Source organism: Mobula hypostoma, chromosome 7 (genome assembly GCF_963921235.1).
Source record: "Mobula hypostoma chromosome 7, sMobHyp1.1, whole genome shotgun sequence".
Lineage (NCBI taxonomy): Eukaryota > Metazoa > Chordata > Chondrichthyes > Myliobatiformes > Myliobatidae > Mobula > Mobula hypostoma.
The window spans coordinates 136,888,855-136,894,854 of NC_086103.1; the positions used below are offsets into that span (position 1 = coordinate 136,888,855).

Below are 6,000 nucleotides of genomic sequence, written 5' to 3' on the forward strand. Positions count from 1 at the left end.
ATCCAACCTGTCAGGAGATACAGAGGCTTACACCTTTAAAAGGGCTGTTGTAAATGATATCATGAATCATTTGGATCATTTCAGGACTGCAGTACAACAAGAAAACAGTAAAATGCATCTCAATAGTTTTGAGGACTATTTCCATTGTGTTCCCTTCCTTATTTATCTTTTTCTTCATTTTTTAAGCCCTGTGGTGCTTACAGAGAGGACAATAGTAAAAGAGAATATAAAAATAGATCAGAAATGCTGAAACCTGCAATGTAACATCTTTCCTATGACTCTGTAAGCAGATTAACATATTTCTACTATAGCCTTCTATTCAGCACCTATCTGACTCTCTGCAATAACCACATGTCAACCAATTCAGCTTGGACAATCCAAAGTGTCAAAAGTATTTGAAATCGGAATGCCAAATATTTTGCACATTTTTCCAACCTTGATAACTTAGCTTCTCTCAAAGGAAAGGTGTGGGGGCTCTGCAAGGGGTTGCTGTATGCAGAAAGCTCTAGGCTGTTAACTAAGAATTGGTTTCAGAGTGACCCTGCTTTGAATACAATCTCCAAGGAGAACCTACAATTGAGATACATCAATGGCCCATACTTGGTTATGTTGAGCATAATGCCAAAGCTGGCAGAAATATCGAAAGCAATGGGGAAACTGGTGAAATTTAATGGCAGTCCCGGAGGAGGTAAACAGTATTGTGAAATTGGCAGTCACATTAACTAAAACTTTACATAAGAAGGAAACCCCTTCTGGGAAAAAGGCAGTGCATTGGGAGTAATGAAATAAATTTCCTCCCATAAGCCAGCACATGAGGCTGACTAGCCTCTTTCTAAATGGCCCTTTCTCTCCCTGATTTTCTTGAAGTCAAATCCATTCACTATCTTTTCCTTAAATTCATGAAGTACATCATCATGAAATTACTGCATGAATTATTTCTTATCACTCCTCACGGGCAATTCTATAAATAAAATGATCGCTCTATATCTATATCCATGCACAATTTGAGTCTGCATAACCTGATATTTTTACGTGGAGCTCTGACCTTGTGAGCTGAATTTGGATTGTGCATAGCCAGCATACTTAATTTCCAGGAAATACCAGCACTGTTCAGTCAGCAGTTTCTGTACAAAAGCATTTGTGAAGTACCTAAACAAGGAGAACCAGTCTTAGAAACGTTCATCCAGGTAGTTTTTAATTTAAGTGATATGTTTTTTTTAAAAAGTGCTGTGTTTATAATTAATTCTGCGTCTGTAAATTTTCCTGAAGTTCAAAGGTTGTCAGTTGAGTTTATTGAACCAGTGTGTGAAATATGGGGTTATTAAGAAAGCTGCAGTGAATTATGCTTCTTCACCAGAGCTGAGCAAAACATAATAGATTTTGTTGCTCATAACAAATGAAACTGATAGCTATTTCTGGACATTTTTTGTCAATTCTAGATAAGTGCAATTTCAGAGAAAAGATGCTAACATAATTCCAGCAAAAAGAAAAATGCATTTATGTTTTAACATCAAGACAAATGCACTCTATTTCCTGTCAAGGTGATAGATATCACCCTAATAGTGAGACTATAAGCCCTAAGTCCATGACGAAACTATAAGCAAACCCTTTGTCAAAGACTCAGTGAACGTTAATGGCATAAGAGCTATTTATTTGATGTACAATGCCAAATCTCTTCCTGGCTGTGAGTGCAGTTTGTTAATGCTACATGCTATGTGGTATCCAATCACAAACAAGAGAAAATCTGCAGATGATGGAAATCCAAGCAACACATACAAAATGCCGGAAGAACTCAGCAGGCAAGGCAGCATCTATGGAAAAGAGTAGAGATGGCATTTTGGGCAGAGACCCTTTGGCAGGACTCACCAGAAACAACGACTGTACTTTTTTCCATAGATGCTGCCTGGCCTGCTGAGTTCCTCCAGCATTTGGTGTGTGATGCTATGCGGAATATTAGCTTTCATGATCCTCTGCAGGTCAACACTTGACATCTAAAGCTCATACAATTTCTTTACCTTGTGTACTGACCAACTGTTCCATTATATTTCAGTCATCAGACCACATAACAAGTCAATGTTTGTGGTGGTATATTCCATATACCTGTCCACACTCGGAACTCCATAGTGTTATGCCAAATGCTGTTATGAGACAAACATGTAGCATACCTCTGGTATGCTGATGCAATGATTACATCACTCAAATCCACTACAATCTGCTCAGTGTATCTTATCCCATGATGTTCGCTCACCGCAAGCTGCCTTTCAAACACACCCAGCCCTTGCCAGGTATTTTACAGCAGAAGGAGGAGCATAGCTGTGAACAGAAAGATCAAGGTAGGAAGTGATGATGGGAGACCATGTTGAGAAGAAAAGTCTCTACTCGCTGAACCATCAAAGCCTAGGTATTGAATGCCACAAAATATGGACAACATTTAGATTTGGGCACACATATATTAAACTTCATCAAAAAAAAACTAATTGTCTTCTTCATGAATTCAAAGATGGCTAAAGCTGGACCCTGTCATCAGTGTCCTGCGGGTTACCATTATTATGGTGTGTTTTCTATTAAAGATGAGGTAGAGATCAGCAATACAGAATAATAGAATCATAGAGTCATACAGTAAAGAAAAAAGTCCTTCAGTCCAACCTGCCCATGCCAACCATGGTACCCATTTAGCTAGCCACAATTTCCTGTGTTCAGCCCATAGCCTTCTAAACCTTGTCTATACATTAACATCCAAATGTTTTTTAAATCTCATTAACGTACATACCTACCTCAACTGTCCTCTCTGACAGCTCGTTCCATATACTCACCTTCCTCGCCCTCAGGTTCCTTTTAAATTGCTCTCATCTTACCCTAAATCTATCCCCCTAGTTCTGAAATGACTGTTATGCCTGCTTTATCTATGCCTTTCATAATTTTAAACATTTCTGTAAGGTCACTCCTCATTCTCCTAAGGAATAAAAGCCTAACCTGGCCAACCTCTCTCTATAACTCAGGCTGTATAGCTTTGGCAACATCCTTGTAAATCTTTGCACTGTTCCCAGTGTCACCAACTCTTTCCTGTAACAAAGTGACCAACACTGTACACAGTACTCCAGGTGCAGCCTCATCAACTGCAATATAACATCTCAACACTTACACTCAGTGTCCAGACTGATGAAGGTCAACATGCTAGATGCCTTCTTCATCACTCCAAGCCCATAACATTTAAATCCAGCTGGACAGTCAGCCGTTACATGGGAAGATCACCAGCTATGACTTTGCCTCCAAGGCATTTACCATCCTGATCTGGGAATATATCTGTACTTCTCTGTTGTCACAGGTTAAACACCTTCAATGCACCACCCATAGAGCTGGGTTAGAATTAGCATTTATTGCCTGTCTTCCACAAGGCTTTGAGTCCCCCAGGGTTTGCATGCAGTGCTCTTCAAGTAGTTGCAGCCCAGCTCTGCGAAGTTGCTGGCATGCAATGGAGCAGGCTGCAATAATCTTGAAGGATCAGAAGCAGCATTGCAGGCTAAAAGTCCCTTTATTATGGGCTCTCCAAAAACCTTGTAAAAAAAAAAGTATGGAATATTGCCCTCTGAATAACTTAAGTGTCTTGGGATGTTATTTCAAGATTTAACAAGTTACAGTTGCTCATTTGCCTCATGAACTTTCCCCTTTATTGTAGGGATTTCCAAGAATCTGTCTCCAATTCTGCTTTTAGAAAAATAATGAAGACTTTCCCATTTATCATGCAGACTTGCATTCTCTGGCTATATCCACCAAAAGTCCTTCTATAAAAACACAACCTCACGAATCCACAGAGCTTAGCGTATGAATCACTACACTGCTTGATTGTCCCGAAGGCTACTTGTCAAAAAGTTGTAGGAATGCAGCAGCACCTTATATGGATGTATGGTGAAGTTGAATCATAAAATCAAATGCAGGAAGGGTTCCTGGATCAGAAATTTGAAAAAAACAAGCTTTCCTGTCATCACATGCCTAGATCCCCCTAGCTTTATCCGACATACAATATCAGAAAAGAGTCAATCGAGTGATAGAACATGAGTTGATAACAGATAATGGGACTGTGATTTAAATGGTGGAAGGGAATAATACTCTTAAGGATGTGATGATCTTAAGCATATATTCTGGGAGAAAGAAAGATGGAAATTGGTACCTGCATTTTAGCTGATGATAAAACTACATCAACAGTAAACTAAAACTTATACACTTGTAAGTCAAGCTAACCTCGAATTTGGGGAAAATTGATGCTATTGTCTTTATATTAAGGTTGAAGAATGGGCTTTCAACTGAGTATTAATGCTGAAGATTTTTCATTTTCAAGTGATTTGCACATCCAAATAAAATGCAAACAATGGCAATGTTAATTGAAGTCACTTTGACAAAGTAACATGGCTGCGCATTTAAAATATACAAATGGGCAAGAATAATTAAACAGAAATGCAAACCCTGAAAACAATCTATAATCCACCACCAGATTCTATTTTAGAATAGTTTTCTGAATATACTGTAAATAAATAAGAAAATATCATAAATATAATGCAATAAAATTAAAAAAAAAGTAATTGCAAGTTTAATACAAACATTGTTTACCTCATTGATAGGTCTTGTGCATTTAAAATTAGAGTTTGATTGCAGTGAAAGAAGAGCTTGGGCTTCCTTTTCCCTTTAGAAACAAAGGCATTCAGAACTTGTGCTGAGAATACCAGTGAGGCAATCAGTACTCACGATTATAATAGAAGAAACTAAGGAGAATGCATATGTGCAGTTAAATGCAGAAATTTGGTTTCTAAGGGTTTGTTGTTCCCTGATCCAGAACATGATGTGATATCTTGCAGCTTCTACATGAAATCTTCAGAATCATTGTACTTTGAAGCTGTAATGAAAATATTTTCAAACTTGTTCTGTGTTCTTTTCTGATTCAACAGTAGGCATGCATGTATGTATTTGCTAGCAAAGGAGACGCATTAAACAACAAGAAATCATTTTATTAGAGTTATATAAAATATGCAATAGAACAAGGAAAACAAATGGTTAATGAATGAGCAGTACAGAAAACAAACCAATACTTTTTTAAAATTTAGTGATACAGTGCAAACCAGCCCCTCCGTCCCAACAAGTTGCACCATGCAGCCACTGACCTATTTAACATTAGCCTCATCACAGGGCAATTTTCTCCGTCTCTCTCTCTCTATCTTTATTCCTATCTTCTCCAACTCCTTACACTTCCACCAGTTCAAAGAGAGGGTTCTGCCCTTCTCTCTCTTCCTCTCTCTGCTTACGCAAAGAAATTATCCCTCGTTATACCCCCCAAAACCCCTTACACTTAGTATATTTCCATGAAATTCCCATGAAGTGGTACCTGCATCTGAGCAAGTATCTCACCTTGCCCAGACAAAGATATTTTTCATCCACCATTATGGTGAAATTAACATTCCTTTAACTTTCTCAAAGCATTGCTGTGGACTGTTTCTCTCGTCACAATCTCAGTCCAAGCTAGCACCATTTTGTCTGGCAGACATCAATTTTATTTTAGCATATACCAAGGAGGAATCTCATTTAACTCTTTTCTGAGAAGATGATATTTTAGAAAATGCAGAAAGTATTACAATTTGTTGCACGGAGTTTAAGTGAGTGTAAGATTGTGTGGTTAAGCACAATACCAATGCCATATTTAAGTTTGCTGCTGACACAACTGTTACTGGCCGAATCAAAGGTGGCGATGAATTAGGAGGCAGACTGAAAATCTGGTTGAATGGTGCCACAATAACAACCTCTCACTCATTGTCAGCAAAACCAAACAGCTCATTATTGACCATAAGAGGAAGAAGTTGTAGGGTCCATGAGCTACTCCCTATTAGCAGATTGGTAGTGGAGAGAGTCATTAACTTTACATTCTTTGGAATTTCAAGAGGGTCTCTCCTGGACCAACACTTAAGTACCATCAAAGAAGACGTCAGCACCTCTACTTTCTCAAAAGTTTTGCAT

At 38.3% G+C, this 6,000-nt stretch overlaps 1 long non-coding RNA gene across 2 annotated transcripts in view; it reads right to left on the reverse strand.

The window, feature by feature from the left end:
* Positions 1–4,762, reverse strand: part of LOC134349569 (uncharacterized) — a 77,295-nt gene extending 72,533 nt beyond the window's left edge. For both annotated transcript variants that reach the window (XR_010018713.1, XR_010018712.1), the window contains exon 1: positions 4,606–4,762. This is a non-coding gene — a long non-coding RNA (uncharacterized LOC134349569). The remainder of the gene's footprint in view (positions 1–4,605) is intronic.
* Between the last annotated feature and the right edge of the window lie 1,238 nt (positions 4,763–6,000).